Source organism: Furipterus horrens, unplaced genomic scaffold (assembly GCF_987537825.1).
Source record: "Furipterus horrens unplaced genomic scaffold, mFurHor1.1.pri manual_scaffold_6, whole genome shotgun sequence".
NCBI classification, from domain to species: Eukaryota; Metazoa; Chordata; class Mammalia; order Chiroptera; family Furipteridae; genus Furipterus; species Furipterus horrens.
This window is the reverse complement of record NW_028327176.1, coordinates 109048149-109060033: the sequence shown is the minus strand read 5'-3', so window position 1 is coordinate 109060033 and position 11885 is coordinate 109048149. Positions and strand designations below refer to the sequence as shown.

General features: G+C 40.2%; 1 pseudogene; it reads left to right on the top strand.

Annotated features, from left to right (window-relative positions):
- The first annotated feature begins 9397 nt into the window (after nt 1-9397).
- On the top strand, nt 9398-10451 carry LOC150007218 (interferon-stimulated 20 kDa exonuclease-like 2 pseudogene; annotated as a pseudogene).
- Nucleotides 10452-11885: the final 1434 nt, after the last annotated feature.

Genomic DNA, 11885 nt, shown 5'->3' with positions numbered 1-11885 from the left:
ATCACTGGCCATGCACCAGATCACAAAGTTCCCTATTAACACAGGTGACTAAGGCAGAGTCGCTGGCATCCTGCTGAGGACCAATTACACCCCCATAGCCCCTTCCCCTCTCCCTTAATCATTTCCCAGAAACAAGAACCTTTAGTCTCCTGACAGACATTCCCAATCAGAAGATATTGTTCTTTCACAAACACCTATACTCTGGACTCTGGAGCTGACCAGCAGGGTGACCCATCCCCTTGAGGGTCTGCTCCATGCCCTTAAAAATCCCTCTATCCCTTCCCTGGGGGCTGCAGTCTGCTTGGATTCAGCCGCCTGCTTGAACATTCCTCAATAAAGGCTTTGAACTGGTCCACCTGATTTCTCCCTCCTTCTGGGCACAAACTTAACACTTGTTTTATTCCATTTTGTGCACAGATGGAACTTTTACCTGATGTATGTTGTACTTTTACAGTTATGAAAAACTAGTTTAACTTTTAATATAGTATATAGTCTAAATAAAACCCAAGGATTAAATATATTCAGAAAAAACATTTCATGCATCTTTGTACTACTCACAATGTTTTACACATTATGAAACTGATAATGTTCTAAGAATAAATAAATGTATCATTCTTATTTTCAGAAAGGAGGGAAAAAAAGGAACAAAAATTCATGGAATTAACTCATCTGTAAAGCCATCTCAGAAAATTCCCCTGAGACAAATTTGCAGTAGGACTAGAATATATCTGAAATTTCTGCCAGAGATAACAATTCAAAACATCTTGGACTTCCAGGCTCCAGAACTGTGAGATATAAGTGTCTGTTGTTTAAAGCCCCCTAGTCCATGGCATTTTGTTATGGCAGTATCAGTTAAGACACCTAGAAAAGAAGTTAAAAAAATGTAAGTACAACCCTTCAAAGGGAATTAAACTGAACCATTCCAGAGGTGGATGGAACAGATGATGCTTCACAAAGAGAAGTCTGATGGCCTTTCTGCACAAGCTGCATTGGGTATCCCTGATTTCTAGGCACCAACTATAGCATACCCTAGCCATTAAGATAGCCCCCAGAAATGCACCCATAGATTTTCAAATTTCCCTATCATTCTCACCAAGAGGTAGGTCCTTACAATCGAAAATACTGACTCATCTGCCTAGAGATTGCTGGAAGTTAAGGTAAAAGATACTTATGACCAAATGTGTCATAAAGGACACAGATTTATTCAAACAGACTAAATTAATTGAGGCAATGCACATCTCAGTGATGATTCCAACTGACTGAGTGCCAGAGATCCTTCCCCAAGTCTTCTAAACTGTGAAAGCCTCTGAAAACTTCGCAACTGTGGGAAAGGGAATTCTTGGGTATCTTAGGACACTAGCAAGTGAGGGCCCAGACCAGAATTAATTTGATATAGAAAATATATCCCCTTCCTATAACAAAGCAAACAGATGATATTAACTTTCTCACTATATACACATTGACCAAACAAGCTTAGATATATATATGCAGTTGGGTAAAGTATAACAACGACAAACGTGGGGAGAGGGGTGAGGAGAAGGGTGAAAAAAGTAAGGGGGGTATAAAAGGTACAAACTCCCAGTTGTAAAATAAATAAGTCATAGGGATGCAATGTCAAGCACAAGGAATATATTCAATAATATTGTAGTAAGTTTATACAATGCCAGATGATAACTGGACCACTGTGGTGATCATATCATAAGGTATTCTATTGTACACCTGAAACTAATAAAATATTGTATGTCAAGTATACTTTAATTTTTTAAAAAAACCTTTATAAATATATATTATTTAAGTAAATATTCTGAAATCTTATTAAAACAACAACAAAAACAACAAATACATAGTCTAATCAAAAGAAAGAAAGGGAATCACCAGGAGCCTTGGCAGTTCAGGAAAACACCACACACCTGAGGTTCAAAACAGAGGTTTTAATGTCCCCCGGGAACTGAAGATGTAATTGTCTAGATGAAAGAGGGAGCGGGACATGAAACACTGACAGAAAGACAGGACACTAGACATGCTACCAAAGTGGTGAAAAGGAAGTGAGAAAGTTCTGTCCAGTGGGACAGAGATTCACCCAGGAAGCTCGCTGTACTCTAGGACAGTGACTTTCAACCTGTTAAATCTCAAGGCACACACATAAACTAATTGCCAAAATTCTGTGGCACACCAAAAAATACATTACATTTTTAGCCGATCTGCCAAAAAAGTAGGTATAATTTTAATTCATTCACACTCAACAGCTATTGTTGTGTTGGCTGTTATCATATTTTTATCTGACAGTCTAAGGGAAAAGAGGTCAGTGCCTCTGACTAAAGAGTCAGGTATTGAATATTTTCAAAGTTCTTGTGGCACACTAATTGAAAATCGCTGCCTTAGGGTTCTGAATGGAGAAAAAGTTTCTGGGAAGAATCAAACCCCCAAAACTACACCACAGATATATTTATACTATCTACATGATATGAGAATTACAAGATAACTTAACATAAACGCTGGTTCCAGATCCATTCTCAAGCCCTGGATTTGGAAAAAAGCAAACATAAAAAGAAGATATCAAGCCACTGAACAGGGGCTGAACATAGGGACATCAAATAGAAAACATAGCCACAGTGAAGATGAATTCACATTCCTAAATCACAAATCATGCAATGACATGTGACAAGGGAGAGTCGTCAAATGCAGCAAAATATGAATTGGAAATAATGAAACAATTCAAAAGGGTCTATGATAATTATGTTCAAAATATTAAAACAATTCAAGAAAGATTTAAAAAGCATAATGAATAGAATAATTTGCTTACAGGAAAAAGAAATAGAGATTTTTTAACAAAACAGTAAACATCTGGAGATTTAAAAATATAGTTACTGTAATTATAAACTCAATGAGCAAATTTAACATGTAGAAACAAAATAGTGGAGAGGAAATTAGTAAAATGGAAGATGTCATCACACGTAGGAAGCCATAAAGATTTGAAAAATATGAGAGGTTAAGGGTAAACTTCTTTTAATAGGAGTCCCAGAAGAAGAAAATATTATAGAAAGAATAGGTTAGAGGCAATATTTGAAGAGATAATGGCCGAGATTTTCCAGAACTGAAGAAAAACATAATTAAAGTAGTACAGCCAATATTGTGGGTTAATTGAACACAATCCATACTCAGATACTACAGAACAGTAAAGATGAAGAAAAACTCTTAAAAGCAACTAGAGAAAAAAATATCATAGGTAATGCCACTGGCATTTCTGGAGATGTGTCCATTTGTAAATATTTCTATGCATTCCATTGCTATAGTGTCTTTCAAATTCTAATACTACTTCTATCTGTGATGCTTCCACACCACATAAAGTATCACTATATCATTGCCATTTATATCTCATTATTGAATCAACTCTTTGTACATTTCTACAGCCCCTCCCCTCCAATTTATTTCTTTGCTGTCCCATAGCAACTCAATTTTTTAAACTGCTTTAGGCATGAAACCCCAATCACTGATTAATGTGCAAAGGACTATATAGTATTTGAGAAAAAAATTCTGTTGTGTGCCCCAAGTATTTGATTGTTAGTATAATTAGAACATTTTCCCATTACTATATGTGAGTTAATAATTGCAAGTCCAGGTAATGGAAAACTGAATGAGTTTAGACTTAAAATTAGCCATCAGGAGAATTGGATTTTCTTGTACCTAATTTATCTGTAGGGAATGTGACCTTTATTTTCTTAAGTTTGCATCTAAAACTACGATTAATCAGTTAATTGTACACTATATTCCCCTACTTATTTTATGAGAGCACTGAGAGGAATTTAAATTAAGGAATGGTTGACAAAATGGTGATTATAAATAAGCTTTTGAAAATGCATTAAATGTTAGAAAATTGGAGTGATATATAAACAAGTGTTCTAATAGATGTGCGAGAAAGAATATCACACAGATGCAATCTTATGGGCCATCACTGAAGTCCTTAAAAATCAAAGTTGCACAAACAAGCCAGACATTTGAGAAGCAGATGTATATATAAGGAAGACTTGGGCACTGAAGGAAAAAAACATAAAGATCATTATGGTCTAAGAAATTCCTTTATTGATAAATGCCCTGAATCCAACAAGTGTATATGATGGTACAGACTGGCCCGTCTGAGACCAGAATAATCTGACACAGCAAAAAGGAATCTAGACTGAACTGAATTTTTCCTGACTCCCACTGCCTAGGACTTACTAGTTCCACAGTGACCCTATCAGCAAGGTAGTGTGATATTGTGACTTATATTAATAAATATATATTTGGTCTTTGTCTCCAGTTCCTTTGTGAAACAAGAGCTCCTAAAACCCTTGGGATTACTTAAGTGATGAAAGGCAAAAAGATATCTTTTGTTATGTCAATGAGATGGCTTTTGCAAGCCCCTAAATCACCTAAGGGTGGAGGCTTGTTTCGAATGGAACCAATTACATGATTACAGGGTCCTCAGTTCCAATCCATGACCTCTGAGAGGGGGAGAGGGGGGAAGGGGCTAGAGAAAAAAATTTTAAGTAGTGATGGAGGCAGGAGACAGATCGTTAAGACTTTGTGGGTCATGTAAATAATTTGATTTATATCTCAAGTATATTGGAGAAAGTCTTGGAAGGATTTTTAGTGCTGGCATAAGGAGATCCACTTGAAAGATCCCTCTGGCTGCTGTGTAGCAAAAGTACAGTGTAGAGGAAAATGGGAAACTAGTGGAAGGCTGGTCCAGATGAGAGATGATGGAGGTTTAACTGAGGTGATAACAGGAGTGATAAGAAGAGGGAATGAAACAAACAAGGGCCAGCAAGGATGTGGAGAAAAGGCAACCCTCATTTACTGATGGTGGGAAGGCAGATTGGCGCAGCCACCATGGAAAACACTATGGAGTTTTCTCAGAAAATTGAAAACGTGTTGGCCTTTTGATCAGTGGTATCACTTCTGGGAATATATCCTAAAAATCCAGAGACATCAATTTGAAAGAATATACGTGCCCCTATATTCATAGCAGCGTTATTTACAACAGCGCAAGTGCTCATCAGCAAATGTGTGGATAAAAAAAAGCTGTGGTACATTTACATAATGGAATACCATGCAGCTATGAAAAAAAAGGAAATTTTACCTTTTGCAACAGCATGGATGGACCTGGAGATTATTATGCTAAGCGAAATAAGCCAAAGAAAGACAAATATCATATGATCTAACTTATATGTGGAATCTAATGAACAAAATAAACTGCAAAACAGTATAAAAACAGAGACATGGACACATGGAGCAGACCGACAGCAGTCTTTTTCTCCCTATACTTTATCCAGCTAATTCATTTATCCTTCAGATAACAGATTAAATGTCACTGTCAGAAAGACCTCTCTGGCTCTCCAATTTAAATTAGAGCTCCCCCTGGAAACCTGTATAATTTTATTAACCAATATCACCGCAATAAATTTTATAAAAAATTAGGGTCCCCTTTTAAATACTTTCACTACATTCATTATTTTACTTCATATAATTATAAATATATGTCTACTTTTTTTTTTTCTTTACAGACTATAAGCTCCAAGAGGGCCTTTTGTCCATCACTGAATACTCAGTGCCCAGCACAGTACTTGGCACAATTAATATTTTTTTGAATGACCCTGTAAGGTGGATAACTCCATATTTTATATGAGGACACTAAGAACTTTTAAGGGTGAAACAACTTTTAAGAACTAAAATAGTATTCTGATGGCTGATTAGAAAACATTGAAAAAGTTTTCCAGCATGGTCTATTTGATTCTGCAGACTATTAGGTTATTACTGTCTATACCAATACTACCAATACCGTAGTCCGCCCTTATCTGTGGGAGATACGTTCCAAGCCCCCCTGAAACCACAGATAGTACTAAATCATATATATATATATATATATATATATATATATATATATATGGTTTTTCCTATACAGTAGGTCCTTGAATAACGTCATTTTGTTGTTTTATTTTAATATTGATGAGAAAAAATAACTCCTGGCCAAGACCACTGTCTTTATGGAGTTTGCACATTCTCCCCAAGTCAGCGTGGATTTTCTCTGCGTACTCTGGTTTACTCCCACATCCCAAAGATGTGCACGTGAGGTGAACTGGTATGCCTGAATTGTTCCAGTCTGAGTGCACGTGGGTGTGTGTGAGTGGCCCTGCCATTGAAGTGTGTCCTTTCCAAGGTGGAGTCCTGCCTGATGCCCTGAACTTCTGGGATAAGCTCTGGTCACCCTCGACACTGAACTGGGATGAGCAGGTTGGAAAATAAAAATCTTATTGTTTTTATTAATCTTTCTAATGTTTGGGGTGTTTATTTAGAAGTTTGTTAATGTTTTTTGTGACCAGAAATATGCTGTAGAAAGTTAAATTTTGTTTACATCAACCAGAGTATGGTAAACCTGGTTTTATTATACATCATTTTCACTTAAAAAGTAACAGTTTTCCAGGAACTTATCTATGATAAGTGAGGACTTACTATATATACACATCTATGATAAAATTTAACTTATATATATAAACTAGGCACACTAAGAGATTAACAACTATAATTAATAATACAGTAGAGCAATTATAACGTGTGAGTTTCAAAGTATCTTACTGTACTCACCTTTTTGTTACCTAACAGCAGTAGGGGTCCCAATGCCCATGGCCACCGTCTAGGCAAAATTACAGAGTCAAAGGTTTGGTGTTCGCCCTGGCTGCTGTGGCTCAGTGGATTGAGCATTGGCCTGCGAGCCAAGTGTCGCTGGTTCGATTCCCAGTCAGGGCACATTACTAGGTTGCATGTCAGGTCCCCTGTTGGGGGTGCGAGTGAGAGGCAACCACACAGTGATATTTCTCTCCCTCTCTTTCTCCTTTCCCCTTTCTCTAAAAATAAAATAAGTAAATTATTTTAAAAAAAAAAAAGGTTTGGTGATCAAGGAGTCTATTCAAAAGCTTCACAATTTTGGAGTAACAGCTTTCCACATGCATTAGTCACTGAAGCCTATCAATTAAGGCTAAACTCTTTAACTCTTTAGTTACAGCTTTAATCACTTAAGCCTATCAATTAAGGCTAAAATCTTTAACACCTGAGTTCTCCTAGCATTTTTCCCATTAGTCTTAATTATCTTATTTCTATACGGTTAGTTTAAAAACTAAACATAACATACAAAGTATACAGAATTTTGGAACAATGGCAGGCTTCTGCCTCAGAGGTCATCCCATCCTCTATAGAACACCCAAAGAATAACCCTGCCACCCTCTGCCAGGCCAGCCAGATCCTAGGCTGCTCCCAGAGTTTCTTCCCAGCCAAAATACCGTCTGTTGGGTAACGCAGGCAGCTGCAGCACAATCATCCAGGCATCCTCATCCTCGAGGAAAAGCCTGAGAGCCCAAGACCCCAAGAGCTCCTGAGCTGGAGAGCTGGCCCTCTTTTATTTCAAATCTTCTAGCCCATAATTCCACGCGCTCTAGAGGCATTTAGCTTCTCAGCCAATCCTGTCCTAGACTGTTTACCATTATCTCAGGCAACCTCCTCTAATGACCCTCCCTATTTCTCCCCGGTAATTTAATCAGATCTCTCTGTATCACTGGGACAATCTGATAGCCAAAATGGCTACTAAGTGACCAATGGTGCAGAGCTTATACAGTGTGGATGTGTGGACAAAGGGGTGATTCACATCCTAAGTGGGCAGAGCGGGACATGCGAGGTTTCATCACGCTACTCAGAATGGCCCGCAATTTAAAAAGTATGAATTGTTTATGTCTGGAATTTTCCATTTAATATTTTCATACCAGATGTGACTGTGGAAAACAAAATTGCACATAAGGCGGGGGGCGGGGGAGGGACCACCGTATCGTGGCGTCTCTAAGGCTTTTCCTGATGTCCCTGAATTCATTCACATGGATTTGCAGACTTGTCGACTAAGTTGTAAAAATTTTAAGGATTTCTTCCTTAAGATATGTTCTAACTTTTCTTCAATGTTTTTCATCATTTTACTCATCTACAATTCACGATTCCTGAAAAGTATTTAACTTGTTAGAGTCAAACAGGAAACAACCATTAAAGGACCTTTTTTGGCTGGGTCAGTGAAGGTACTAGATTCAAACAATCATTAAATGACTTAAAAATTTAACTTTCCAAGATGTTTCTCCTAAAATAATTTTGTGCAACTCATTGCTAGTCAGAGCAGGTAAAGTTTCTTTGAAAGCCCTTCAGACTCATTCTGATACAGAGCCCATCTGGGTCGCCAAATTGTTACAGAACCCCTGGACTGCTCCAATTGAAAACAAACCCATGGGCTCTTTAGTTAGGGGTCCGATTGCCTGCCGCCAGAATTACAACTCTTTAAATACTTTAGTTGAGTGAAAAGAAAATTGTTTATTTAACAGTTACACATATCCTTGCCTCCCCCCTACTAAACCTAGCCAGTTTTAGGAAGGTCAGAAACATCGTTTCCCTACCTCCAAAACACAGTTCAGCTTTACCAGCAGCTGCCAATCATTCAATCTGATTGGGGAGGTCCTTTCTGTGCTGTGGTGCCCTTCAGCTCTCAATACAAAACTGTCGGGATTCTCAGCCTCCTTGCAAACTGTGTTCTTTCTGTAAACCACGTGGATCTCCTCTCCTTCTCCAGAGCACCCCTGCGAGCAACCGCCAGTGAGGGAGACAGCCCCAGAGCCACCCTCAAGTGTTCACAGCTGCCTATATATCTATGACTGCATCCTCTGACGCAGTGGGTGTTGCCAACAGTTCTGACCATTCACAGAACCCCACGTAGGCTCTGTGTGCTTTCCATACCGTCCCCTGGTTCAAGACTCCTCCCATCCACCTGAGGTCTTGGAAGCATCCAAGCAATTTTGCATAATGAAAGACACCAGCCACCAGCCTCAGGTGTATGGAGGCATTCTGAAAGCTGCTTCCTTCTCCCCATCCCCCAGCTGCAAACTCTGGGATTTTTGGACTCCCCTGTTTCTGTAACAATTCTATTGCAATTTTTGCTACAGCACAGCTGTAGGATATGAAAGGCTAGGTTTCTGGGCTCTGGCGTACACGGCAGTTCCCGGTTGTAGTGGCCTCCCACACCTTTCAGTTGTACCTCCCCAGGGCTAGAGTGACCCGGGGAGCTCCTCCCTCCCACGCCGCTGCCTCTGCTGAGGCGGCTGCGCTGGCCTTGGTCCCAGAGGCAGGGCTCCTGGTTGTGCACAGGGGCGGTGCTTTTCATCCGCGCGACTTCCCCCCTGCGCCATAGATGCGCGCTGATTCCATGTTGTGCTCTCGGTGTTTCTGGTCTTAGTGGGCCCATCTGGGAGGATATATTACAAACCTCTAGATGGAATTCAGGAGAGCACGAATTCTCTCTCCTTCCATTCGTAAGCCTGTTCTACCATCCACCATCATCATGTCTACCTTACTCCTCAATCTGGATTTTGGCAAACCTCCCCCCCAAAAGGCATTTGAGGGGAATGCCAAGAACCAAAAACTTGTCAAGAAGCCACGGCTTTTGGAAAGGAGAGGCTTTCTGAATAAGAAGAACCAACCCTCTAGCAATGTGCCTAAATTGCATTCAGGACCTCCAAAGAAAGGGGAAACTCCTCAGATGGATGACACTTTGAAAACCCCTCCCCCTCCAAAAAAGAAGACTTCTGCCTCCAGTAGTGGGTCTAATCAGTCCCTAGACAAGAAAGCTTCTGTGCTTTGACTGACCCCTGCCCCTTCACAGAAGGCTGGATCTGTTGTGGCTAAAGTAGATTTGCTGGGATCCTTCCAGAGTGCCCTTTGAAAGATTAAGAGCCACCCAACTCTCCACTAGAAGATGCTCCCCCCACCCTCCACCCCATAAAACCCTCCTCAGAAGAATACTCCAGAGAACTCCACCCTGGGTTATTCAGAGAATAAATGGTCCAGAGCACCTCAGATGATAAGGAAGATGGTGGCAATTGACTGTGAGATGGTGGGCACAGCACCCAAGGGGCATGTCAGTTCCTTGGCTCGATGTAGCATCATCAGCTACAATGGAAATGTGCTCTATGATGAGTACACACCACACATCCGCCTGCCACATTGTGGACTACCACACCAGATGGAGTGGCATCTGTAAGCACCACATGGTGAATGCTATACCCTTCAAGATTGCTTGGGGCCAGATCTTGGAGATACTCACAGGGAGGATAGTGGTGGGACATACCATCCACAATTACTTCAACGCCCTTCAGTACTTTCACCCCAAGACTCTCACCTGGGACACCTCCCATACTCCCCCCAACCCCACCCAACCACAAGGCCAACGGCCCAGAGAATACTACCGTGTCTTTGAAGCACCTCACTAAGAAGCTGCTGAACCAGGACATGGAAAAAGTGGGCATTACTCTGTGGAAGATGCTCAGGTCACCATGGAGCTGTACAAGTTAGCTGAAGTCTAGTGGAAACAGCACCTGACCCAGAATCCCCTCTAAGATTAGCAGCAGTGGAGACACCAATGATGAGAGGAGGCAGAGGCAGCACCATACCCAGAACCAGGGCAGTGAACCAGTGGACAGCCCTACCAGCTCCACACCTTTGGAAACTAGAGTTGTTGGGGAGAGAGAGGCTCCACCGCAGACTTAACATGTATTGAAATCTCACCTCAGGTGTTACATTCTGTGTTTGATTAAGTGTCCCATGAAAGGAGGAATCTCCCTGTCAGCACCCAGCCCTATAATTTTTACCTCTTAAATGGTACTAACTACAAGTCCCAGGGTGCTTTGTTCTAGTCGAGTTTCTTTCTTTCTTTTTTTTTTTTAAGATTTTATTTAGTTATTTTTAGAGAGAGGGAAAGGGAAGGAGAAAGAAAGGGAGAGAAATGTCAATGTGTGGTTGCTTCTGGCACTTCCCCAACTGGGGACCTGGCCTGCAACCCAGGTGCGTGCCCTGACTCGTAATTGAACTGGTGACCCTTTGGTTGGCAGGCCTGCGCTCAATCCACTGAGCCACAGCAGCCAGGGCTCTAGTCAAACTTTTTGACTTTCAAGAGGCAGGGCATACTGGGAAATTTAGTTTCACAAACTGCCTTATCACTAGGGTGGCCATATGTCCCACTGTATGCCTTTTGTTCTTGAGAAATTAACAGCACCCTTTTTCACTCTCAAAATATCCTGATTGGATGATAAATTGTATGATCACATTACATATCAAAGGTCACATTTAGTCTCTGTCAGGATACCACCTGTTTTTCCGACCCTGACTTCAGGAGGAACCATCCCTGGTGAGGTTTGGTTCTTAGGGTTACAAGGCAGTAGAGGAAAGAGAGTATGACTTGAAGTCAACTTTTATGATTTAGGAAAGCATTCCCTTTCTTAAAGCCAGAGAGGATTTAACTCAGATTGTACTTGGTAGGTTAAAAAAGAATTTTAATGTCTTTTATTTTGCTAAACAAAGCCTTTAAAAACTCAAATCATTTCCTTGATAAATTCTTTTTCTTTGATAAATTTTAATAATGGGGAAAAAAATAAAAAGGCCAGGTTTCCTTATCTCATTTGCTTATCACAGCATAAGATCTCTGCTGTGTCCTTGGGTACAGCTTTGAGTCAAGTAAAAAGTCGACTTAATTACACTGAGAATGTACTACAACCCCCTGGAAATGGAAAAGGGGGTAAGGAATGGTTTGGAGGGCTTCTTTAAGAAGTTTCTCTTAAATTTGAATCCTCAGATTTATTCTCTAAGGCATATTTGTGTTTTCTCTTTTTTTTTCCACTTAAAAAATCCGTGGTAAAATGTACTAACATAATATTTACCATTATGACCATTTTTAAGTGTGCAGTTCAGAGGCATTAAGCACATTTACAATGTTATGCAACCATCACCATCATCCATCTGCAGAACTTTTTTCATCTTGGAAAACTGAAACTCTA